Below are 26,049 nucleotides of genomic sequence, written 5' to 3' on the forward strand. Positions count from 1 at the left end.
TGTAGCATTTTGGCCGTTTAGAGACTCTAGATTTCGGGGGTAGACGGGAAGTTAGTGAGGAAGAAGAAGGTGACGTCAGACACTAGTTAACGAGAAGCTCATTCACTCTCGTAATACTGTGAGTTTGAAATAAATAGCCACGGGTTAGGCAGAAACAGTAAACAACAAGAAACCATCATCTTCCTTACCGAAGCCTGTCTACATGAGGAGTTTGTGAGTGTAGTTTGTTTACTAAATAATTATATATATATATATATATATATATATATATATATATTTACATACGCTGTAAGCGAACGAGAGATAAACAAGCGGCCATGTTCTCGGTTTCAAGTCTGCCCTGCTAAATCTACACGACTGCTGTATCAAGAAGAAAAATAAATAAACTTACCTCTCTGAGATTTGACTGTATATATTGTGCCTGATAATTATTCCAAAGACCACGCTACAGAGATTTGGTGGCAGCGGATGGAGATGTTTTATCCTCTTGTTTTTATTGCCGAGCAGTAAAAAAAAAAAAAAAAAAAAAACCTACCGCGTTTGACATTGCCGCCCGTGCGCTATGAAAAAGAGATAAAAAACTACCGCGTTTAACATTGCCGCCCGTGCGCTTTGAAAAAGAGAAAAAATAAACTACCGCGTTTAACATTGCCGCCCGTGCGATTTGAAGAAAAAAAAAAAAAGAGATTGAGACTTGCTTGTCAGCAATGGCGGAAGAAGATACTGGGATCTCACCATTACCATTTAAAACAGAACTGCCTCCATGTTTTACAGGAGAAAACAATGAAGGCTTCAGTCAGTGGATAAGGAGGTTTGAAGTAGGATGTGAGACTGCGACTAGTATGAGACCTGAACTCTTAGTTAAAATATTACCATCAAGACTTGCAGGCCCAGCTTTTAGATATTGGGATAGTCTTTCAGACCAGGTTAAATTAGATTATGAAGCTGCTAAACGCCACCTACAAAATGTATTCACACAAGATCAATATTTGCAGACTTTTAAAACATTTCTCAATGCAAGACCACGCAAAGCAGGTGAACAACTTGAAGTTTATGCAGCAGAGCTCCGCACACTTGTACTGCATGCCTTCCCAGGATATGGCAGGGAAGCTATAAATGGAGAAGTATTTCGTAGATTCCTTGCTGGACTTGAGCCAACACTTCAGATGAAAGTACAAGAATTTGGAGCTGATACAATTGAAGATGCAATTCGTGTTGCCAGCCAGTGTGAAAGGGCACAGCGGGCACTGAACATCATTAACCCTTTATGTACTAATCCTGCAATACCAGCTGTGACACCAATGGCCATTCAAACTCCATCCTCAGTGACCCCAGTTGCTCTCAGTGTCCAGGGAATAGAGAGAGGAGCTGAATATCGTGACTTAATGCAGAAAGTGGATCATCTAACAAATGAAGTAGCAATGCTAAGGATGAATGTGGAAACTACCCGACACCAGAGGAGCCATTATGATAACAGAGATCCAAGAGGCTCTGAAACGCCATACCACAGATATCCAACTGCTTCATACGCATCAAGTTCTCCTCACACTCATGACCACACAAGGGGTGCTAGACCACATTCGCCAGCTCGTGATGAGAGAGCACACCGCTATGAGCCAGACTTCTACAGATCACATCAGGACTATCAACCAACATACCGAACTGATCAGAGAGGGAGATCACAGGAGCGTGCTTACAAGACCTACAGGGAATGCAGCCCTTCTCGTTACTCCACCTATAGGGAAAGGCCCCCATATGCATCAAGGTCTTATGAGCAACAGCGCAGTTCCAGCCCCTGCTGTTGTCATCATATCAGCATCGGCATTACAATGTGTTTGGCATGCTTGCTGTGCACTCTAGCATTGCATAACAGGCCTGTAGTATGCCGGGACTTCGTGGCGCAACGGTAGCGCGTCTGACTCCAGATCAGAAGGTTGCGTGTTCAAATCACGTCGATGTCAAAGCCTTCTTTATTTCTATTCCGCACTATTTCGTTTTTTGACGTGTTTGGATTTGAATGTTTCCGTGCATTTGTCACGGGACACTCTTTTGGGGTTTAAATTCAAACAGTAGCCAACTACGCCACATAGTTTCTAAATATATGGGGCACTAGGACCCTAGCAACACTAAAACACAACACAGGTTCGTAATTATGACCAGTTGGAACTCAAAACAGATCGACCATGACAAGAAAGGCAGACAGTTGTACCATTTCGCAATAAACAATGTTTATTATCCTTATAAAATCATTAAAATATGATAATACCATTTCGGTAGTACCAGGGGTTACCAAAAATAAAAATAAAAAAACACAAGGCACACACCAATTTACTAGTGCACAAAGTATCAAAAGAAAATAATAAAAGCACCCACTACTTTGCTAGGGTGCAAAAGTATACAAAAGAAATAATTTTCAGGCCAAAGTCACAATAGACACCACTGGATCCTCATCAACCGCTCCAGGAAAAGGTGCAGCTAGTGACCCCCCCACACTGGTGCCAAGCTCCTCCCTGGATGTGGCAGGCACCCCCCCTGGAGACAAAAAAAAGCAACAGCACTGAGTGACTCACAATTATGCAGTATACAAAACACCCCAACAGAGATTAAAATATATTTCTTTATAGTTAACTATACCAATCCATATATTTAAAGAGCACAACCTATAGCCACAGGTAATTTAAAATGCAACACCCCAAAATGCCACTCTCTGTCATAGATATTTATATCAATAGAACAGGTGCAAGAACCATAAATTACAAGTTACAGGCAAATACCAAATATTGGGTTTATCTCCTTTTAAAAACACAGGTATCACTCTAGCAGAGAAAATATAAAGGTGCACTAGGGTCCCTAAACAGCAAGCGGGTCATAAACCCTATTAGGCAATGTACTAATCATTAAAAGTGGTCTGGCTACTTCCCTTTTAAACTGCACTCTTTTAGTCCTGAATCCACTCTCCAGTACAGCCTGCTTGTTCTACTAATACATTTAGTCCTGAAAATTCCTCTTGGATCCCAGCCTCTGTTCTCCACGTCTCTGCTCTCTCAGGAACTCCTGTGGCTCTTGCAGCGCTCTTCTGCCGTCTCTCTGGTTCTCTGGCTCTCTTCTGTGGCACACTCCCTGTCTCTCGCAGTTCTCTCCGTTGCCTCTATCTCTGCTCTTTTATATCCATCAAACTCCTCCCTTAACTATCCAGAGCGAATCAATTGGCAAGACCCATTAACAGTATTTGTACAAACTACATTTCCCAGCATCATTGCGGAAATTGCTTAAAACCTCCCACTGGAAGTGACATCACTCGCTCTCAGCTCCTTCCCAGCCTAGCGCCGTCCCACACCAAGACACAAGGTAAGACCAAATTTAATATAATAAAAACGTGTACATACTGTCATAAAAAAATATATATATAATACATACAATTCACTCCAAATAAAGCAAAATCAAACTTAAATACCAAACCAATAGAACATTTTATAAAACGTGCTCAAAACAACTCTCAAATAACTCGTGCAGTCTTACTGTGTGTACCTCTGGCAGCTGCAAAAACGATTAACAAACATTCAATCATATCGTAAAAATCTTCCAAAAACATTTATATATTATAAACGTGGTTGTATTTTGCAATCAAATGGTTCCTAAACTTTCATTTCCTTTAATATACAACTAATACAGAAATCTTATAAGGTGCTTTAAGATACCTAGAATAAAAGTGCACACAAACAAAAAAATAAGTTATAAACATTGTCACCCTGTGACACAGTGATGGCTCAGAACTTTGATGATGGAGAGCATGTTATTGCCTTCTCATCCCGAATCCTCAGTAGTGCTGAAAAGAACTATTCCACTTCAGAGAAGGAGTGTTTGGCAATCGTTTGGGCTGTGGAGAAATGGCGTTATTTCTTGGAAGGAATACAATTATTATTATTATTATTTATTTCTTAGGAGATCCCTTATCCAGGGCGACTTACAATCGTAAGCAAATACATTTCAAGTGTTACAGTACAAGTAATACAATAAGAGCAAGATAAATACAATGACTTTGGTTCAAGCAAGTACAAGTGTGACAAAATACAATTCAATAATACAGCAGATAACAGTGACAGTGATAGTTACGTCAAGATATGATTAAATACAAAATACTACAGATTAAACACTTGGCAGATTACAGTATTCTGAAGTACAGGATTAAATGCAGTAAAATAGGGGGCAGATAAGAGCAAATAAAGCGCATTTAAGGGAGGTTGATAGTGTCCCAGAGGAAAAACAGAGGAGTTCTACAGGTGCTGTCTGAAGAGGTGAGTCTTAAGGAGGCGCCGGAATGTGGTCAGGGACTGGGTGGTCCTGACATCTGTAGGTAGGTCATTCCACCACTGCGGAGCGAGGGTGGAGAAGGAGCGGGCTCTGGAGGCAGGGGAGCGTAGAGGAGGTAGAGCCAGTCCTCTAGTGCAGGAGGAGCGGAGAAGTCGAGTGGGGGTGTAGGGAGAGATGAGGGTCTGGAGGTAGCTGGGTGCAGTCTGGTCAATTTGAAGTTGTAACCGACCATGCAGCTCTAGCCTGGGCCTTCAATTGTCCAAAGACATCCTCCCGGCTCACTAGATGGACACTCAGACTTCAACAATTTGACTTCACTGTGCTGTATCATAAAGGAAGTCTCAATACCATTCCTGATGCTTTATCGAAGGTTCCAGTATCTGGACCATCCACTATTGCAGTCTACTCCAGCAATTCACAGAGCTTCAGCTTGGATTTGCCTGTTTTGTTTGACGAAATTGCGAACGCTCAGTCAAGGGATAAGAACATCCAGGAGATCCTCGCTTCATTAACATCTTCCAACACCACCACCAAACCTGACCGCATCACCTATGTGGAACACCAGGGAGTTGTATATAGGCGGGTACCAATCAAAGGCGATGAATTCATGTTTCAGCTTGTGGTCCCCTCTGAGTTAACATCAACTTTCTTACAGTACTATAACAACAATCCACTAAGGGGACATCTGGGCAGGCTAAAGACACTTTTCAGAATGCTGGAGGTGGCCTGGTCGCCAGAGATTCGCAAGGAAACTTGGAGACATACTAAGGAATGCCAGACCTGTCAGCAGTATAAGGCATCGAAAACAAAACCTGCAGGTATGTTACAATCCAGCACTGTTACCGAACTGAGAGAAATGCTTAGAATCGACCTGATGGGCCCATTTCCCTGCAGTAAGAGCGGTAACACCATACTTGTGGTAGTTGTGGATTATTACTCAAAATGGGTTGAGTTTTTTCCATTATGAGATGGCAAGACTCCCCGGATTATTAACATCCTGATTAGGGACATCTTTACTCGATCGGGCACACCACGCTATTTGGTGTCTGACAGAGGGAGCCAGTTCACCAGTCAACTCCTGAAAGGTATCTTTACGACCTGGGGAGTTGTGAACAAGCTCACTACAGCATACCACCTGCAAATCAACCTCACAGAACTTATAAACCGCACGGTGAAGACAATGATCGCCTATTATGTGGGGAATAACAATGAAGAATGGGATAAGTGGATTTGCTGATTCCAATTCACCATCAATTCTGCTCGCCAGGAATCCACAGGATTTAGTCCCACTTAACGGGCATTGGGGCAAAGATTAAAAGGGCCATTGGATCGGCTTTGTAATGTAGCTCCCCAGCAAGAGTCGTTAAGACAAAACTTACTTGAAAGGCAACAGCAGTTAGTTCATCAGGAGGTTAGTAATGTAGATAAGGCTCAGACTAGGCAGGCCAAGTAAGTACTCCAAATCACCCTCCTCAAATGTTACATATTTACGTTTGGTCTGGGTTAGGTCACACCCTTTATCTGAAGCTGCTTCTAAGTTTTCAGCTAAGCTTGCGCCAAATGGACTGGTCCATTTACAGTAATGAAGCGACTTGGACCGGTTAATTATCGAGTGCAGTTTGGTGATCAGAAGTGTGACACCTTAAATGTAGTTAACTTAAAACCCTACTTTGGATTTAAACCCAGTTGTGCCTCTTGTTTGGGGGGGGGGAATATGTGACACCGACCACATATAATGCGGTAAGAAACTCCCCATCTGCAACTTAATTGATTGCAGTTAGTCTGGCCAGACACTTTAATCCGAAATGTAATTATCTCAAAGTGGTCACAAACTTGTTCAATTAGGAATTATAAAAAAGTGGGTATACAACTTTAAGAGGGGTAGTATAAAAGCACAGGTCTATCTATCAAGGTGGGTGTTTTTTTTCTACTTTGTGACCTCCTGCTGCCTCTGCACCTGTGCTCCTGATTGAATTTTCTAAGAAGCCTATGTACTCTGTAATTGCTGGATAAAGCGACATGTGGATACAAAATTATGCCATTGGCAGGAAATGATCTGAAAGCTAAAAGAGGATCCGCATCAGCAAAGTGGTGAGACCATTCCTTTTTACCAATTTTCATTGCTGGATTTGTTTACTTTGTTACTTTGTTTTGTTGTGTGTATTGGATTATGTTTTTGTTTGCTTCTTACCTGGAGCTGGACTTCTCAAGGACTTTGGGCCCAACAATATATCTATTTATATCTCTCTCAGTCTGTCCTGTGCTTGTTTTTCATAACACATTGTTTTGCTCGATTGAGTGTGTGGATATGGGTACATGTAGATATATATCCGCTGAGATGCATTACAGAATAGTTTGTTTAGAACCATGGATTCAGGTTTTTTATGTCCGTTGGTTTGGTTAAGACTTTCTTTAAGATTACTCTTAATAATCTTTTTTCTTTCTAAAGATACTTAGATTGGCCTTAGTCTTTCAAACAAAACCTTTACAAGGTGAAGCACAGGTCATCACTTGTGAGATACTGTACTCCTTTTTTTTTTTTTCTTTGTATAGCTTGTAAAATTCTTAGTTTCAAACGCATTATCACAGGTGGCATAATTACGACATGGAAAAAATCCAGTATATTTGTCCAGTACACCTAGATCTCTCGAACATTAAAATGAGTCAGCCCTTAAAAAAACACTGTCCGTGTTCATTTCTGTGTATATGACATTGTCTATACGCAATACCTGTCATGTAAGCCTGTTGGTATCAAACTGATCACAATTAATGTGATCCGTGTTTTCAGTCAGATTGATAGTTTTAATCAATCATCGAAAAAGCAGCAGTGCTTTGCAACTGTAGTTCATCTTGCGTACCTTTTGGTAAGATACCCACTCAGAACGTGTCCGCTTCCTCCAGCCCCCTAAGGAACACTGGAGCGGTCATCAATAACAGGGAGCAGTTGGCCAAAAAAAAACACTCGCTTTCTCCTTCACGCTCAAAAACGAGCACTCTCACTCTTCCTCGTGGATAGCGATTCCAAACACTTTATAAACGCATTTCGCTGGCAAATCACTATAGATATGATCCCGGAAAGTATTGTTTTATGGGCAAGTGGCCGACCGTCTACCTCCAACTCTGAGTGGCACCGGTAGCTGTGCCGCTAACAAATTAACAGGAGCTTTCATATAATGCAATTGCTGTTGCCCAGTGAGGTTTTACAACAACATTTCAAACTCATTCCAAACTGCAGGCGGCTAAAAGCTTAATTGGGTTCAAGTTTCTTGTATGATTTAAAAAGTAGGAGCCAGTTGCCTCATTTGCATTGTCTGCCTTCCTCCTTTGCACTGTGAAGTGTATCAAATTTGTGCTTAAAATCTGAATACGATTCCCATTTGAATCGTATATATTTGGTTTCCATTTTAGCTCTATGCATACACACTGCTCTGTTGAGCTCCCAGGGTGTTATCTAATAAAACACCATAATCGGTTAGCACGTTCGGCTGTTAATCGAAATTTTGGTGTTTCAAGCCCACGCAGAGATGATGCTTTTTGCATTTCTTTATCGCATTAGAAAATGGCACTATAATACGTTTTTATTTCCTCCAATTACACTGAAGAAAAAATGTGCTGTTTTTTTAATTCAAAAAATTAATTAAGAAAAAATAACCCTAGTCGTGCTGTTTGCAAAAACTTGGGATCGAAGCAGGGACCGTTACAGTCTAACGCTCTCCCAACTGAGCTATTTCAGCTTGAAGTGATTTTGCTATCGAGACAGCATTCTTTACGTCAATCACCTTTTTGTCAAGCCAGTAAACCTGCATCTAATGAGAAACGTTCAACAGTTCGGAAACACCACAATAGAATCCAATGCCTTTGCAATTGTGTTTCCAAACTGTTAGTTTTTCTCCCAAATGCGGTTTCTCATAAAATGGTTTTGCCTACTTTTTATTATTATTTTTACTTTTTCCAGAGTAAGACCAAAAGGCAAACATCCAGGAAATAGTTAAACACTGCTACAGCGCTTGAACTGTCTCAACAAACGTTTAGCTCTAAAATGTGTACATTAAAAGTCTATTAACATCTTTAACACAATCATGTGTGTTGCAATAGCAGTTAATCCACATGGTGATCAATAAAGTGAATGCTGGCTTTGTTCACATATTGGCAAGACGTTTTCACGATTCACGCATATTCTGAACAAGGACACTAGAATATGGTAATGAAAGGACAGGAAAATAACTGCTTTATTGGCTCTGGTCTTGTATCGTCACCTTGATTACTGTCCGTAAGAAAGTGGCATTAATCAAAAACCTAATTATGTAAGGTTCCCAATGCGCAAATACGCAGCATATTTAAACTTCTTCACAATCTTAAATCTTCCCACATGAATGTCAAATACGTACTGACAAGTACGGCCCTTTCCCAATGTAACACTCTGCTGTGTTTGAACACCAACGATGGCTTGGATATGATGTATTAAACCACGATACTATTGTTCCCACTTTCTTTATTACTACCAAATGAACTTTTTGTGTCAGCCCTTGTGGCCTAATGGATAAGGCACTGGCTTTCTAAGCCATGGATTGTGGTTTCGAGTCCCATCTGGGGTCTGATTTTGTTATAGGAGGCTGTGTGGTCGAGTGGTTAAAGATAAAGGGCTTGTAACCAGGAGGTCCCCTGGCACAAATCCCACCTCAGCTACTGACTCATTGTGTGACCCTGAGCAAGTCACTTAATCTCCTTGTGCTCCGTTTTTCGGGTGAGATGTAAATGTAAGTGACTCTACAGCTGATGCATAGTTCACACACCCTAGTCTCTGTAAGTCTCCACGGATAAAGGTGTCTGCTAAATAAATAATAATAAAATGAACATAATTATGGTAAGTTTTATTGGCATGTGATATTTTGTAGATCTTGTTATCTGCTTAGTCCGCTCACGCTAGCCAGAACGTTCTCGAGTGCTCTGGCAGCAGCCATGAAGCAAGTCAGTTTTTCAGTTGAAATAAATAACTACTTTGTTTTTGTGGATGGGGGTGTTTTGTAAAGATCAGTTAAATAGCTACGTATTTTGAAATAAAGATGTATTCATTATTATGAACGTTAACAGAAAGTATATTGTATTTACTTTTCCCACGTGTGCTTGCCTTGTACAAATCTGACAGAGTTTCAACAAAGGCATTTGACTTTGGTTCATTAGCCTATACTGCCATCTACAGCATTACTGCGGGAGCCGTTTACTTCTTTTGGATATTTTCACAACTAACGGTGCGAGCATGTAGTCGTGGCCGAGTGGTTAAGGCGATGGACTTGAAATCCATTGGGGTTTCCCCGCGCAGGTTCGAATCCTGCCGACTACGTAAGCTTTGTTTTTAACTGATTGTATTTGTTCATTGTTAATACATGTTTGAAGCTCAGGAAGTCTGAAATATTACTGGTTGTACTTCATATCGCTTTGGTTCATTTTGTTAAAGATTGTTCATTTTGGCACCATTACAAATGCTGTGGTTTCTTTAAAGAAAAAAAGCCATGGCCCGTACGGGGATCGAACCCGCGACCTTGGCGTTATTAGCACCACGCTCTAACCAACTGAGCTAACCGGCGACACACTCAAAACTTGATACTAGAACCCGAGGAAAATAAGTCCTGCGGACATTATGTGTTCTACCAAGATGTTATGTTAAACTGAACAATAACACATTCAAAGCATTGGAAAGGCATAATTAGAGGCCTCGTCATAATGAGGCAGTTTAACAGTGTGAAGGATGTGGTGAGGTGCAGGCTTGCGGTGACTTTCTCTCATTTAGCGACCTTGTGATTTGAATACTAACAAGAAAAACAAATCAAATTACCAAGCATTCGGTGGACGTTTTAAGAAATAAATAAACAAACAGATTTGTCAGAAGTGGGATTCGAACCCACGCCTCCAGAGAGACTGCAACCTGAACGCAGCGCCTTAGACCGCTCGGCCATCCTGACTTACACCGACGACTTTTCACAACACTGCAGTACACTGCTGAACCTCCAATGTCTGACGCTACAGTAAATCACCTGGTGTGTGCGTGAACTTATTCTTTATCTGTTTATATTAAGGAGGGCGACCTGTTTCGTCGCATTCTATATGGGATCACAAGGACACTCCTCTTACAGACAGAAAATATACGGCAAACAGAGCGATCGCTTCACGGTTAGAAACAAACCAGAACAGTCTGTTAGCAAATTAACTTCATGAAAAAACCACACAGGCATTACATAAATGTTACAGATATGTTTCGTAGACACAAAAGTTGTAACATAATTGAGTACATTTGTAAACTATCCGCCAGTAACAGACATTATCTCACATTATCTCTAGTTTCAAACGCATTATCACAGGCGGCACAATTACGACATGGAAAAAATCCAGTATATTTGTCCAGTACACCGAGATCTCTCGAACGTTTCAATGAGTCAGCCCTTAATAAACACTGTCCGTGTTCATTTCTGTGTATATGACATTGTCTATACACAATACCTGCCATGTAAGCCTATTGGTATCATACCGATCACAATTAATGTGATCCGTGTTTTCAGTCAGATTGATAGTTTTAATCAATCGTCGAAAAAGCAGCAGTGCTTTGCAACTGTAGTTCTTCTTGCGTACCTTTAGGCAAGATACCCACTCAGAACGTGTCCGCTTCCTCCAGCCCCCTAAGGAACACTGGAGGGGTCATCAATAACAGGGAGCAGTTGGCCAAAAAACAACACTCACTGCCTCCTTCACGCTCAAAAGTGAACACTCTCACTCTTCCTCGTGGATAGCGAGTCCAAACACTTTAAAAACGCATTTCGCTAGCATTATATATAAAGTTTATTAAAAAAATTCAAAACACATTATAATCAATCACAAAACAAAAAGAAACTAAATACAATCATAATCCTTTACAGGCTTGGTTACAAAACAAATCCTGACATTCTAAATCAGTTTAGAGAAACAAATCACCAAGTGAATTAATTTTCCATTTTTTTAAAGCCACAGCTTTACCCAAAGCCACCATGTCTAGCCAAACATAATCTCTTATTTTTACAATTACAATTTTACAAAAATCATCAACAGTAACCTCAATTTTCAAGTTATACACATTCCGATTTCTCACTATCCACAATGCCTCTTTTACACAGTTAATAATAATCCACCCTTTTTCACTGGCATTTGTTTTAATCCCCTTTTTTGGCCCATACAGTATCAAGTTCACACACATATCCTGATCTCTAACAAATTTCTTTGACAATCTCGTCACTCTTTTCCAGCATTCTTTTGCATACACACATTCAAAAAACACATGTTGGATTGTTTCTGCAGCTGTACACCCATTTTTTTACACATTTGTCTGACTTTACCATATGCTTTTTATACAAATGTTCCTTACATGGCAACCTCCCATGCGCTGATAACCATGCCAAATCTTTTTGTCTATTATTTAGCCTTGAATAATTTACATTTTTCCATATGGTTTCCGAGGCACTGTCATTCAGGAGCCCGACTCTGCACAGTTTTCCACTTATCTCTTTCTTTTTTATTAATTCTTTTGCTGACCAATTCCCTTGCATCTTCTCACACAGGCTATTTTGCACTATAAAGCTCATTGTTTTCCTGTATAAAAAAGGCATTTCATCACTATAAGGCACTGTATGTGTCAGTTTCATTAAACCCATTTTCCTCAAAGACTGACCAAAATAAAACCTAGCAAAGAAGCTGTATTTTTTATTCATTTCCAATGCTGCATTAATTGTGTAACATACAAAATACACCCATAAAATATAAATAACATTTGGAAAACCTTTTCCACCCTGGTTTCTCTGCACCATTACCGTTTCCCTTTTTACCTTTTCAAATCTTCCTCCCCAGAAAAATTGGAACAAGTGCCTAATTATTGTTCTACTCGTCACCAAGTTGGGTGGGAACACCCTTGCCACATATAATAAAATTGGCATCAATATCATTCTAACAATCAATAGTTTCCCCTCTAGTGTCAAATTTCTCAATTTCCAATATTCAGTTTTAAGTTTTAGTTTTCTCAAAACTTCCACCCAATTCTTTAAACCGTTAATTTCTCTATCAAACACCACCCCTAAAATCTTTACCCCCTCCTCCTCCACTATTAACACCCTCTCAATTTCCTCTTTTCCTTCCCACTCCCCCATACACATGGCATGGCTCTTCTCTGTATTAATTTTAGAACCAGAAGCTCTCCCAAATAGCCTCATAATATCTAAAGCTTTGTGAACAGAAAAGTTATCTCTGCACATCAGAGTTACATCGTCCATGTAGGCTACTAATTTCACCTCTTGCTCTCCTGAACCCGGAATTATCACCCCTGTTACCTGTTTTGATTTCCCTATTTTTACAAGTACCGGTTCTAATGCAAATATATACAACAGCGGAGACAAAGGGCACCCCTGTCTTACTCCAGAATTTACTTGAAATGTTGGTGACAATAACCCATTGACCACCACCCTACCCCTGACCTCTTGGAAAAGCATTTTAATCCATTTAATAAATACTGAATTAAATCCCATATATTCAAAGACTTTAAACAGATATTCTTGGTCCACCCTGTCAAATGCTTTCTCCTGATCTACATTAATAAGGCATAAAGGGAGTCCCCTCTCCTTTGCAAATAAACATGCATCTCTTATTAAATTCAGATTATCCCCTATCATTCTTCCCGGGACACCACACACCTGGTCCGGATTAATTAATTTGTCTGTTACTTTTTGTAATCTGCCCATTATAGTCTTGGATAGAATTTTATAATCGCAATTTAACAGCGTAATTGGCCTCCAATTTTTCAAGTCATCCCTATCCCCTCTGTTTTTAAATAAAATTGTTATTACACCTTCTCTCATAGACTTGCCTAAACTTTCCCCCTCAAAGCATTCTTTAAGCATTTCCATCCAATCATATTTAATCTCTTCCCAGAAAACCTGATAAAATTCAATGGGAAGACCATCCAGACCTGGAGTCTTCCCCTTTCCAAATGAAAAAAAACACCTGTTTCACTTCTTCCATCCTTAATTTATGAATTAGATTAATATTATCTTCCTTGCTAATTTGACACTCCAGCTCTCTCAAAAACAAATCTTGCACATTACTTTCTGTTTCCCTCTTTCTATACAGATCTTCATAAAACTTTTTTGTAACATTTAAGATGTCATTCATTTCTGTTACCACTTCCCCCTCCCCATCTCTTAAACTTTGCACAAAACTTTTTTTCCTCCCTAATTCACGAAAGAAGAAACGGCTGCACGTCTCATCCTTCTCTAAATGATTCACCCTAGCTCTAAAGCGCACTTTCTTTTCCCTCTCTCTAAATAAATCAGAGAGTTTGTGATTAATTTCTTTAATTTTGTCGCCAAAAACAAAGCCTTCCCCTTGTAATTTTATTAGATTTTGCACTCTTTTTTGAAGTTTCAAATATCTATTTTTATTCCTTTGTGCTTGTTTCCTCCCCAATGTTATAAAATAACCCTTAGTACGAGACTTTACCATCTCCCACCATTCACTTATAGAATCAAAACAAACCTTCAACTCTCTCCATTCCAAATACCTTTTTTTATACGATTTAATCAATTTTTCATCATTTAATAAATTACAGTTTAACTTCCACACCCCTCTTCCATACTCAGTTCCCCCAGTTAATTCTAGTGAAATCTTTAACATTCTGTGATCTGAGAAAAAAAACGATTCTAAACTAAAATTCTTAATATTTACAGAGCTTGGAACAAAACAAAAATCTATCCTTGAACTAGTGGAACTATTAGACCAAGTGTACCCTGGGTCAGAGGGACAAAACCTTTTTGCAACATCTATTAAACCCGCATCCTTTATCAGAGTTTTCAAAAGATTACCAGATACATCTATTTTTTTCTTTTTTCTGGTCCTCAATTAATAGGCCGCAATTAAAATCCCCCGCTACAAGCAGTATTTTATTAGTAACTAAAAATACCCTTAACTGTTCAAACAATTTGACTCTCTCAACCCTCGACTGAGACCCATATACATTTACTAGCCGCAAATCTGTGTCTCTATATTTAATATCTACAACTAATAAACGTCCCGGGAATACTTCATGTATTTCCACTACCATAATATTTGGGTTTTTAAATAAAAAACCAAGCCCTGCAGTTCTCTCTCTATTTGACCCAGACCACACAGATTCTCCCACATTCCATTCTTGTTTAAGCTTATAATAATAATCAGAGTACGGGATCCCACACTCCTGTAAACAAAAAATATCTGTCTCAATTGATTTTAAACAACCAAATACACTTTTGCGTTTGTTCGCACCCTGAAACCCTCTAACATTTACAGAAACAATATTGAGCAACATGACCACATTTTTATACATCAGACCTATCCTTCTTTCTATGTCCTTTTTTCTTTCACCTCCCCTCCTCCCATTTACCTTCTGTGACACCCTGTCCCTCCACCTTATCAGTGTCCACACCCGCTATGCTCTCCCCAGTGTTTCTGTCATCAGATTGTTGCTCCTCTTCTGCCGGAGTTTTGTCCGCTGCCGGCATTAGAACAGCCGAAACAGCAACAAAAGACGCAACGTCATATTCCTGCAAAAAGGCTACCCCGTAGAAGTCATGTCTGACTACGTCCTGCCCCCTACTGGAAGAAGCAGGGCTATCAACGTAATCTCCACTCTCCTCTATTGTCTCTGACTCAGGTGTACCGCCTGAGCTTAATTCTGCTGTATGAGAAGCAGATACCCCCCTGACTTGCTTTTTTATATCAAACCCCTCCTCTTCTTCAGGCTTGCGTTTCACAGGTCGCGCCCTTTGATCTACAACCCCCTCCTCCTCAAACTCAAACTCACTAGAGCTCGACGACGAAGAACCTTCCTCCAAGCTCTCCTCTTCGTTACCAAACTGCGGCTCTTTGTTTCCCGGGCTCTCCGCTTCTGCCTCTTTCTCCACCACCGCAAGTCCCGCCGCTTGCTGACCCTCTGCTCCTGCCTCCTCCTCCGCCACCGTTGGCCTCGGCTCTCGCTGCATTTTCACAACATTAGTGAACAAGTCCGGGCACATTTTAAAAACATGACCTTCTTTGCCGCACAAGTTGCATTTCTTTTCTTCAGTGCACAAAGAGCTGATATGAGCCCCACCGCAGTTCTTGCATTTCACAACCTTGCACGCAACTGCTAAGTGTCCCCACCCCCCACAGTTGCGGCATAGCTTTGGCATTCCATAGTACATAACAAAACCCCGAGTAGTTCCCAGAGAAAAGTTACTTGGCAAATGTCTCACACCATTAATCCCATTCGGGTCTTCGTTGGATGAGCCACTGTCTCGCTCCATTCCACACACCGTCAGCGTCCTTTACTTTTCTGCTACGGGACTTAACTTTACAATGTCTATGTAGCCAGGTTTCAATATCATAGTCGTTACAACCTCACTATAAAATTGAATTGTAACGACTTTTATTTCTCTGTCCGACAAAGGTTCAACTAAAAACTGACTTAATGGTGCGTCTTTTATCTTCTTATTATACACTTCCAAACATTTTCCCATTGCTCCATTACTCACAAAGCTTACGTCGAAGCTCACAGCAATTCCTGGACGCTTGATCAGACAGTTCAAATCCTCCGGTTTCACTTCCAACAGCCGCTGCAGGATCTGTCTACTGAAATCCAATCTTGACAAAGACACTTCTTTCTTGTCGCTCCAGTTGAAACGAAGCACGTTAAATCTGCGCACGCCTGCTGTCGCCGCCATCCTTCCAGCTCCCGATGTTAGCCACTTCAAACCCGCTCAGAAGCCGAATGTTTTCCCTTGCACACACACTTCAAAAATCACTATAGAAATGATCCCGGAAAGTATTGTTTTATGGGCAAGTGGCCGACCGTCTCCCTCCAACTCTGAGTGGCACCGGTAGCTGTGCCGCTGACAAATAGACAGGAGCTTTCATATAATGCAATTGCTGTTGCCCAGTGAGGTGTTACAACAACATTTCAAACTCATTCCAAACTGCAGGCGGTTAAAAGCTTAATTGGGTTCAAGTTTCTCGTATGATTTAAAAAGTAGGAGCCAGTTGCCTCATTTGCATTGTCTGCCTTCCTCCTTTGCACTGTGAAGTCTATCAGATTTGTGCTTAAAATCTGAATACGATTCCCATTTGAATCGTATATATTTGGTTTCCATTTTAGCTGTATGCATACACACTGTTCTGTTGAGACTCCCAAGGTGTTATGTAATAAAACACCATAATCGGTTAGCACGTTAGGCTGTTAATCGAAATTTTGGTGTTTCAAGCCCACGCAGAGATGATGCTTTTTGCATTTCTTTATCGCATTAGAAAATGGCACTATAATACGTTTTTATTTCCTCCAATTACACTGAAGAAAAAATGTGCTGTTTTTTTAATTCAAAAAATTAATTAAGAAAAAATAGCCCTAGTCGTGCTGTTTGCAAAAACCCGATATCGAAGCAGGGATTGTTACAGTCTAACGCTCTCCCAACTGAGCTATTTCAGCTTTACGCGACTTTGCTATCGAGACAGCATTCTTTTCGTCAATCGCCTTTTTGTCAAGCCAGTAAACCTGCATGTAATGAGAAACGTTCAACAGTTCGGAAACACCACAATAGAATCCAATGCCTTTGCAAATGTGTTTCCAAACTGTTAGTTTTTCTCCCAAATGCGGTTTCTCAAAAAATGGTTTTGCCTACTTTTTATTATTATTATTACTTTTTCCAGAGTAAGACCAAAAGAAAACATCCAGGAAATAGTTAAACACTGCTACAGCGCTTGAACTGTCTCAACAAACGTTTAGCTCTAAAATGTGTACATTAAAAGTCTATTAACATCTTCAACACAATCATCTGTGTTCCAATAGCGGTTAATCCACATGGTGATCAATAAAGTGAATGCTGGCTTTGTTCACATATTGGCAAGACGTTTTCACGATTCACGCATATTCTGAACAAGCACACTAGAATATGGTAATGAAAGGATAGGAAAATAACTGCTTTATTGGCTCTGGTCTTGTATCGTCACCTTGATTACTGTCTGTAAGAAAGTGGCATTAATCAAAAACCTAATTATGTAAGGTTCCCAATGCGCAAATACGCAGCATATTTAAACTTCTTCACAATCTTAAATCTTCCCACATGAATGTCAAATAAGTACTGACAAGTACGGCCCTTTCCCAATGTAACACTCTGCTGTGTTTGAACACCAACGATGGCTTGGATATGATGTATTAAACCACGATACTATTGTTCCCACTTTCTTTATTACTACCACATGTGCTTTTTGTGTCACCCCTTGTGGCCTAATGGATAAGGCACTGACTTTCTAAGCCATGGATTGTGGTTTCGAGTCCCATCTGGGGTCTGATTTTGTTATAGGAGGCTGTGTGGTCCAGTGGTTAAAGATAAAGGGCTTATAACCAGGAGGTCCCCCGGCACAAATCCCACCTCAGCCACTGACTCATTGTGTGACCCTGAGCAAGTCACTTAATCTCCTTGTGCTCCGTTTTTCGGGTGAGATGTAAATGTAAGTGACTCTACAGCTGATGCATAGTTCACACACCCTAGTCTCTGTAAGTCTCCACGGATAAAGCCGTCTGCTAAATAAATAATAATAAAATGAACATAATTATGGTAAGTTTTATTGGCATGTGATATTTTGTAGATCTTGTTATCTGCTTAGTCCGCTCACGCTAGCCAGAACGTTCTCGAGTGCTCTGGCAGCAGCCATGAAGCAAGTCAGTTTTTCAGTTGAAATAAATAACTACTTTGTTTTTGTGGATGGGGTGTTTTGAAAAGATCAGTTAAATAGCTACGTATTTTGAAATAAAGATGTATTCATTATTATGAACGTTAACAGAAAGTATATTGTATTTACGTTTCCCACGTGTGCTTGCCTTGTACAAATCTGACAGAGTTTCAACAAAGACATTTGACTTTGGTTCATTAGTTAGCCTATACTGCCATCTACAGCATTACTGCGGGAGCCGTTTACTTCTTTTGGATATTTTCATAGCTAACCGTGCGAGCATGTAGTCGTGGCCGAGTGGTTAAGGCGATGGACTTGAAAGCCATTGGGGTTTCCCCGCGCAGGTTCGAATCCTGCCGACTACGTAAGCTTTGTTTTTAATTGATTGTATGTGTTCATTGTTAATACATGTTTAAAGCTGAGGAAGTCTGAAATATTACTGGTTGTACTTCATATCACTTCGGTTCATTTTGTTAAAGATTGTTCATTTTGGCACCATTACAAATGCTGTGATTTCTTTAAAGAAGAAAAGCCATGATCGAACCCGCGACCTTGGCGTTATTAGCCCCACGCTCTACCCAACTGAGCTAACCGGCCACACACTCAAAACTTGATACTAGAACCCGAGGAAAATAAGTCCTGCGGACATTATGATTGTTCTACCAAGATGTTCTCATGTTAAACTGAACAATAACACATTCAAAGTATTGGAAAGGCATAATTAGAGGCCTCGTCATAATGAGGCAGTTTAACAGTGTGAAGGATGTGGTGAGGTGCAGGCTTGCGGTGACTTTCTCTCATTTAACGACCTTGATATTTGAATACTAACAAGAAAAACAAATCAAATTACCAAGCATTCGGTGGACGTTTTAAGAAATAAATAAACAAACAGATTTGTCAGAAGTGGGATTCGAACCCACGCCTCCAGAGAGACTGCGACCTGAACGCAGCGCCTTAAACCGCTCGGCCATCCTGACTTACACCGACGACTTTGCACAACACTGCAGTACACTGCTGAACCTCCAATGTCTGACGCTACAGTAAATCACCTGGTGTGTGCGTGAACTTATTCTTTATCTGTTTATATTAAGGAGGGTGACCTGTTTCGTCGCATTCTATATGGGATCACAAGGACACTCCTCTTACAGACAGAAAATATACGGCAAACAGAGCGATCGCTTCACGGTTAGAAACAAATCAGAACAGTCTGTTAGCAAATTAACTTCATGAAAAAACCACACAGGCATTACATAAATGTTACAGATATGTTTCGTAGACACAAAAGTTGTAACATAATTGAGTACATTTTTAAACTATCCGCCAGTAACAGACATTATCTCACATTATCTCTAGTTTCAAACGCATTATCACAGGCGGCACAATTACGACATGGAAAAAAAATCCAGTATATTTGTCCAGTACGCCGAGATCTCTCGAACGTTTCAATGAGTCAGCCCTTAATAAACACTGTCCGTGTTCATTTCTGTGTATATGATATTGTCTATACACAATACCTGCCATGTAAGCCTATTGGTATCAAACCGATCACAATTAATGTGATCCGTGTTTTCAGTCAGATTGATAGTTTTAATCAATCGTCGAAAAAGCAGCAGTGCTTTGCAACTGTAGTTCGTCTTGCGTACCTTTAGGCAAGATACCCACTCAGAACGTGTCCGCTTCCTCCAGCCCCCTAAGGAACACTGGAGGGGTCATCAATAACAGGGAGCAGTTGGCCAAAAAACAACACTCACTGCCTCCTTCATGCTCAAAAGTGAACACTCTCACTCTTCCTCGTGGATAGCGAGTCCAAACACTTTAAAAACGCATTTCGCTAGCATTATATATAAAGTTTATTAAAAAAAGTCTGAAATATTACAGGTTGTACTTCATATCGCTTCGGTTCATTTTGTTAAAGAATGTTCATTTTGGCACCATTACAAATGCTGTGGTTTCTTTAAAGAAGAAAAGCCGTGGCCCGTACGGGGATCGAACCCGCGACCTTGGCGTTATTAGCACCACGCTCTACCCAACTGAGCTAACCGGCCACACTCTCAAAACTTGATACTAGAACCCGATTAAAATAAGTCCTGCGGACATTATGATTGTTCTACCAAGATGTTCTCATGTTAAACTGAACAATAACACATTCAAAGTATTGGAAAGGCATAATTAGAGGCCTGGTCATAATGAGGCAGTTTAACAGTGTGAAGGATGTGGTGAGGTGCAGGCTTGCGGTGACTTTCATGTATTTCATGTCATTAGATGATCAAAGCCCCTTTGTGCCAGTGCGCATTCAGAGGAGACGCGCTGAGAAAATCCGTCATCTGTGTCACTCAGTACTGCCAGCTTTCCCTCGTTGGTGATATATTGGACAGCATAGCTGATTTCCAAGTAATTGTTTCCCATGACCTTGGTGATACCGAGTGTTTTCCAAGTATCAGCATCGGACTTAGCATGCCTTTGGCATGCTTGATGTGCACTCTAGCATTGCATAACAAGCATGCACTACGGCAGGAATTCGTGGCGCAACGGTAGCGCGTCTGACTCCAGATCAGAAGGTTGCGTGTTCAAATCACGTCGAGGTCAAAGCCTTCTTTGTTTCTATTCCACACCATTTAATTTTGTAATGTGTTTGCAAATACTACTTTGGAAGAATTTAATGTACAGCAAGTAATAATTGATACCTTTAAGCTGAACAGGCATTTAAGAATTAACAACGAAGACATAAAAAGGGACACAACGCCAACAGAGTTCAAGCCCATCACCTTAACCACTTGGCCACGACTACTTGGTGCAACGTGCCAAGATCTATAAACACAGACCACATATATCACAGACCAAGAACAAATACACACACACTGTTTTAAATAAAACTGACGAAACCATAATCCCTGGATTAGGAGGCCAGTGCCTTATCCTTTAGGTGACTTCCAGGTGGATAGCAGTCAGCGAGACAATACACGACCAGAGGAATAAATGTGTTCATTTTACTATAAAGATTGTTTCAATGAAATCAACAGCTGATACCAAACTCTTGTCAGCACTCAATACCATTTTAATTTCTTTTTTAAATCGGACTAAAATAGCGTTCCTAACACAGATTGTATTTTTGTTGTAAACAGACTACTTGTTGAAGTCACTGGAAAATACTGTGTGTCCAAACATGTAATTAACTTGATTGTTTTAATATTCCAAATAACATATTACTTTGAAAAACATCTCCGTCGGCCACTGGATCGTGGTCTCAGGCTGGGATACGGACCATTGAGAACAGTATAAACGATCTATGACTGGAAGTAGCTTACATGAGAAATGCTCTCGTTAAACATGCTAGGATGATCGACTTCGGCATTCTCCAACTGCTGTTTACATTTTCTAACACGTTATGAGAACGAATACAAAGTTTGACCCTTTCCTTGTAAGTGGGGGTAAGCACAAGTTATTTTCAGATGTTATGTCTTTATTTAAGCACAATCAAGTCCTGCGTAGTGCAAATCACATTACTATATTTTTTATATTAGTCAAGTCCTATTGAAAGAGTTCTTAAATAGTTTTAACATTATCAATGATCAATTTGAAATTTGCTTATTGATTTAAACCAGTATGAGATGTACACTCAAAATGTGTCCCCTTCCTTCAACAACCCCCTGACTGAAGATTGGAGTGGTCATCACTAGCAGCCAGCAGGTGCCCGAAAACAACACTCATTGTCAGCTCGGTGCTGAGAAATGGCAAGCTCTACTTCATTAATATGATACAATGACTGGGCAACAACGAGGTGTTACATTAACAATACCAACTAACTTGAGACAGCCAAGACGTTGAAGTATACCTTAAGTCTGTCATGTGATGCAATAACAGGTTTTAGCATTTTTGCATTTCCTGCTTCGTCAAACAAGCTCAAGCCACAGCACACAGCGCTGATGCATCGGAACAGAGGTGGATTTTAAAGCGACTGAATCAACGAGCTGAGACTACTTTTTGAAGAAACTGAAAACATACCTCTCGTCGAAAAATGTGCTATTTAGTTAATTTATTTATTTATTGATTTTGCAAATGGCAGACTACATACATGGGAATAAATATAAAAGGCTTGAAGTTTGCTTGCATTGGGTTGCATACATTTAATTGTGATTACAGACTTTTCTGCCGTGTTGCTTTCTTCTTAGATGTGGTCTCAGGTTCGGTTGAGCCGATTGGTCTCTGTGGCGCAATTGGTTAGCGCGTTCGGCTGTTAACCGAAAGGTTGGTGGTTCAAGCCCACCCAGGGACGATGTTTTTGCATTTCTTAATCACATTAGAAAATGGCACTCTGATACGTTGTTATTTCTTCCAATTAAACAGAACAAAAAAAAAAAAGCTCTATTTTTCAGTTCAAAATAATACAAAACAAAAACAGTCTTGCTATTTGCCGAAACCCGGGATCGAACCAGGGACCTTTAGATCTTCAGTCTAACGCTCTCCCAACTGAGCTATTTCGGCTTGACAAGACTTGCGTTTTTTGTCACCCCAGTAAACCTGTGTATTATGAGAAACGATCAACAGCTCGGCAACACAATAGAATCCGATGCCTTTACAAATGCGTTTCGAAACACTTAAGTTTGCACCAGATGCGGTTTTCAGCCGAAACGGGGGGATAAAACTGCCTATGATCAAAGTGGGCAGAAAAGTTGCATACTTTGCATACCGTATTGGGAGAAAAGAAAGCGGATCATCAAATTGATCAATGCTAATGTTAAAACAATTTAAGAACACTTTACATAGGCCTTGACTAATATAAAAATATAGTAATGTGATTTGCATTACGCAGGACTAGATTGAGCTTAAATAAAGACATTATATCTGAAAATAAATTGTGCTTACCCCCACTTACAAGGAAAGTGTCCAACTTTGTATTCGTACTCATAACGTGTTATAACATGTAAACAGCAATTGGAGAATGCCGATGTCGATCATCCTAGCATGTTAAACGAGGGCATTTCTGATGTAAGCTTCTTCCACTAATAGATCGTTTATACTGTTCTCAAAGGTCCGCATCCCAGCCTGAGACCTCGATCCAGTGGCCGATGGAGATGTTATTCAATTTAATATATTATTTTTAATATTAAAACAAGTTAAATACATGTTTGGACAAAATATTTTTCATTGACTTCAACGAGTAGTCTGTTTACAACCAAATGCAATCTGTGTTAGGAACGCTATTTTAGTCTGAATTAAAATGGAAATTAAAATGGTATTGCGTTCTGACAAGAGTTTGGTATCAGCTGTTGATTTCCTTGAAACAATCTTTTATAGTAAAATGAACACATTTATTCCTTTTAAGAATAAATAAAATGGAACTGTCAGAGGAGGATTTGAACCAACACCTCCACTTGGAGACCAGAACACAGAATTCTTTGAAAAGACAGAGTCCTTAAGTCTAGCGCCTTAGACCACTCGACCATCCTGACAAACTGCGTTCATTACAGCAGAAAACCGCATTATTTATTTCAGCACAGCCTAGGGTTGTCATATCAAGGCCCGATCGGGTTTATTACGCACATACCAACTGTTGCTCCATGAATGATGTAATGACAAGTGTTAAAACAGAAACGGTTTGAAGCCAACCCACAAAAGTAAGACTATTTATTTCAATATCGTTATAACTATAAACGATGCACACATTTTACAATAGCAATTGCTATATGACAACGACCAAAAAGTAATTTTGTTGCAATACTGTATACAGTGTGAACAGAATCAGATATTGCTCTGTTGCCTCGAAGAAACATCTACATTTTGTATTTAAAAAGGACGTCCAACGTGGGGCTCGATCCCAAAAGAGAGCGGAATGTTCATCAATGATCAAGAACAGCTACAGTGAAATAGCATTCAAGTCCCGCTTCGCGCTCAGAAGAAAACACTGTAACTCCTCGTTATGGTTAGCGAGACCAGACACTAGAAACGCATTTCACTAGAAACAAACTATAGAAATGATCCCTGAAAGTATAGTCTTAACAAATATGTGGGTAAAACAACTTCCCTACTCCCGGCATGATGGTGTCTGATTCGGTTTCCTTTCTAGAATATCACTTGTTCATAGTAATGTTAATAATTGCCAATGCGTTTCAAACACAAAACTCACGTTCTGACAAGGTTCCATAGTGTAGTGGTTATCACGTCTGCTTTACACGCAGAAGGTCCTGGGTTCGATCCCCAGTGGAACCACTTCAGTTTGTTTTTACAATATGACTCCCTGGTCAAGACAAGGTAGTTCTGGGTTTGGCCGATCAGTAGATTGCGGATGTAAGGTCTCTGGTCCCATCGTAGAAGCAAGATAGTTTATTCACAAAAAATACATACACTTTTATTTATGTTTCTTTTGTTGGTAAATTAACCCAATACATTATTGCATTCTGTCACGTCATTAGATGATCAAAGCCCCTTTGTGCCAGTGCGCATTCAGAGGAGACGCGCTGAGAAAATCCGTCATCTGTGTCACTCAGTACTGCCAGCTTTCCCTCGTTGGTGATATATTGGTCAGCACAGCTGCTTTCCAAGTAATTGACCCGAGACGATTCCCAGCCAGTACAACTGTGTTTATGCCCACGTTTCAAATAATAAACATTATAAAAGCAAATCGCTTTGTTTTATGTTTTCTTTACTTTTAAGCTGAGAATCAAACACACTTCCGACAACTTCATAGCCCTGCTGACTACGAACAAATATTGAGTCGGCTGTTTCCCATGACCCTGGTGATACCCAGTGTTTTCCAAGTATCAGCATCGGACTTAGCATGCCTTTGGCATGCTTGCTGTGCACTCTAGCATTGCATAACAAGCATGCATTACGGCAGGAATTCGTGGCGCAACGGTAGCGCGTCTGGCTCCAGATCAGAAGGTTACGTGTTCAAATCACGTCGACGTCAAAGCCTTCTTTGTTTCTATTCCACACCATTTAATTTTGTATTGTGTTTGCAAATACTAGTTTGGAAGAATTTAATGTACAGCAAGTAATAATTGATACCTTTAAGCTGAACAGGCATTTAAGAATTAACAACGAAGACATAAAAAGAAACACAACGCCAACAGAGTTCAAGCCCATCACCTTAACCAATTGGCCACGACTACTTGGTGCAACGTGCCAAGATCTATAAACACAGACCACATATATCACAGACCAAGAACAAATACACACACACTGTTTTAAATAAAACTGACGAAACCATAATCCCTGGTTTAGGAGGCCATTGCCTTATCCTTTAGGTGACTTCCAGGTGGATAGCAGTCAGCGAGACAATACACGACCAGAGGAATAAATGTGTTCATTTTACTATAAAGATTGTTTCAATGAAATCAACATCTGATACCAAACTCTTGTCAGCACTCAATACCATTTTAATTTCTTTTTCTTTAAATCGGACTAAAATAGCGTTCCTAACACAGATTGTATTTTTGTTGTAAACAGACTACTTGTTGAAGTCACTGGAAAATACTGTGTGTCCAAACATGTAATTAACTTGATTGTTTTAATATTCCAAATAACATATTACTTTGAAAAACATCTCCGTCGGCCACTGGATCGTGGTCTCAGGCTGGGATACGGACCATTGAGAACAGTATAAACGATCTATGACTGGAAGTAGCTTACATGAGAAATGCTCTCGTTAAACATGCTAGGATGATCGACTTCGGCATTCTCCAACTGCTGTTTACATTTTCTAACACGTTATGAGAACGAATACAAAGTTTGACCCTTTCCTTGTAAGTGGGGGTAAGCACAAGTTATTTTCAGATGTTATGTCTTTATTTAAGCACAATCAAGTCCTGCGTAGTGCAAATCACATTACTATATTTTTTATATTAGTCAAGTCCTATTGAAAGAGTTCTTAAATAGTTTCAACATTATCAATGATCAATTTGAAATTTGCTTATTGATTTAAACCAGTATGAGATGCACACTCAAAATGTGTCCCCTTCCTTCAACAACCCCCTGACTTAAGATTGGAGT

General features: G+C 40.0%; 15 non-coding genes across 15 annotated transcripts; 6 read left to right on the plus strand and 9 right to left on the minus strand.

Moving 5' to 3' along the window:
- Positions 1-1,889: 1,889 nt before the first annotated feature.
- trnaw-cca (transfer RNA tryptophan (anticodon CCA)) lies at positions 1,890-1,961 on the plus strand. Its single transcript has one exon. It is a non-coding gene; the product is annotated as a tRNA-Trp (tRNA).
- A 5,222-nt stretch (positions 1,962-7,183) lies between these two features.
- Positions 7,184-7,399, minus strand: LOC117970044 (small nucleolar RNA U3). Its single transcript, XR_004662734.2, has one exon. It is a non-coding gene; the product is annotated as a small nucleolar RNA U3 (small nucleolar RNA).
- A 2,171-nt stretch (positions 7,400-9,570) lies between these two features.
- Positions 9,571-9,652, plus strand: trnas-uga (transfer RNA serine (anticodon UGA)). Its single transcript has one exon. It is a non-coding gene; the product is annotated as a tRNA-Ser (tRNA).
- A 170-nt stretch (positions 9,653-9,822) lies between these two features.
- trnai-aau (transfer RNA isoleucine (anticodon AAU)) lies at positions 9,823-9,896 on the minus strand. The gene has a single exon. It is a non-coding gene; the product is annotated as a tRNA-Ile (tRNA).
- Positions 9,897-10,189: 293 nt separating this feature from the next.
- Positions 10,190-10,271, minus strand: trnal-cag (transfer RNA leucine (anticodon CAG)). Its single transcript has one exon. It is a non-coding gene; the product is annotated as a tRNA-Leu (tRNA).
- Positions 10,272-10,949: 678 nt separating this feature from the next.
- Positions 10,950-11,159, minus strand: LOC117970781 (small nucleolar RNA U3). Its single transcript, XR_004662989.1, has one exon. It is a non-coding gene; the product is annotated as a small nucleolar RNA U3 (small nucleolar RNA).
- A 7,184-nt stretch (positions 11,160-18,343) lies between these two features.
- On the plus strand, positions 18,344-18,425 carry trnas-uga (transfer RNA serine (anticodon UGA)). Its single transcript has one exon. It is a non-coding gene; the product is annotated as a tRNA-Ser (tRNA).
- A 530-nt stretch (positions 18,426-18,955) lies between these two features.
- trnal-cag (transfer RNA leucine (anticodon CAG)) lies at positions 18,956-19,037 on the minus strand. The gene has a single exon. It is a non-coding gene; the product is annotated as a tRNA-Leu (tRNA).
- Positions 19,038-19,717: 680 nt separating this feature from the next.
- On the minus strand, positions 19,718-19,927 carry LOC131728768 (small nucleolar RNA U3). The gene has a single exon (XR_009322825.1). It is a non-coding gene; the product is annotated as a small nucleolar RNA U3 (small nucleolar RNA).
- A 104-nt stretch (positions 19,928-20,031) lies between these two features.
- On the minus strand, positions 20,032-20,105 carry trnai-aau (transfer RNA isoleucine (anticodon AAU)). The gene has a single exon. It is a non-coding gene; the product is annotated as a tRNA-Ile (tRNA).
- Positions 20,106-20,574: 469 nt separating this feature from the next.
- Positions 20,575-20,646, plus strand: trnaw-cca (transfer RNA tryptophan (anticodon CCA)). The gene has a single exon. It is a non-coding gene; the product is annotated as a tRNA-Trp (tRNA).
- Positions 20,647-22,259: 1,613 nt separating this feature from the next.
- On the plus strand, positions 22,260-22,333 carry trnan-guu (transfer RNA asparagine (anticodon GUU)). The gene has a single exon. It is a non-coding gene; the product is annotated as a tRNA-Asn (tRNA).
- Positions 22,334-22,469: 136 nt separating this feature from the next.
- On the minus strand, positions 22,470-22,542 carry trnaf-gaa (transfer RNA phenylalanine (anticodon GAA)). The gene has a single exon. It is a non-coding gene; the product is annotated as a tRNA-Phe (tRNA).
- Positions 22,543-23,842: 1,300 nt separating this feature from the next.
- Positions 23,843-24,055, minus strand: LOC131728763 (small nucleolar RNA U3). Its single transcript, XR_009322820.1, has one exon. It is a non-coding gene; the product is annotated as a small nucleolar RNA U3 (small nucleolar RNA).
- A 139-nt stretch (positions 24,056-24,194) lies between these two features.
- trnav-uac (transfer RNA valine (anticodon UAC)) lies at positions 24,195-24,267 on the plus strand. Its single transcript has one exon. It is a non-coding gene; the product is annotated as a tRNA-Val (tRNA).
- The last annotated feature ends 1,782 nt before the right edge of the window (positions 24,268-26,049 follow it).

This window comes from Acipenser ruthenus, unplaced genomic scaffold (assembly GCF_902713425.1).
Source record: "Acipenser ruthenus unplaced genomic scaffold, fAciRut3.2 maternal haplotype, whole genome shotgun sequence".
Taxonomy (NCBI): Eukaryota; Metazoa; Chordata; class Actinopteri; order Acipenseriformes; family Acipenseridae; genus Acipenser; species Acipenser ruthenus.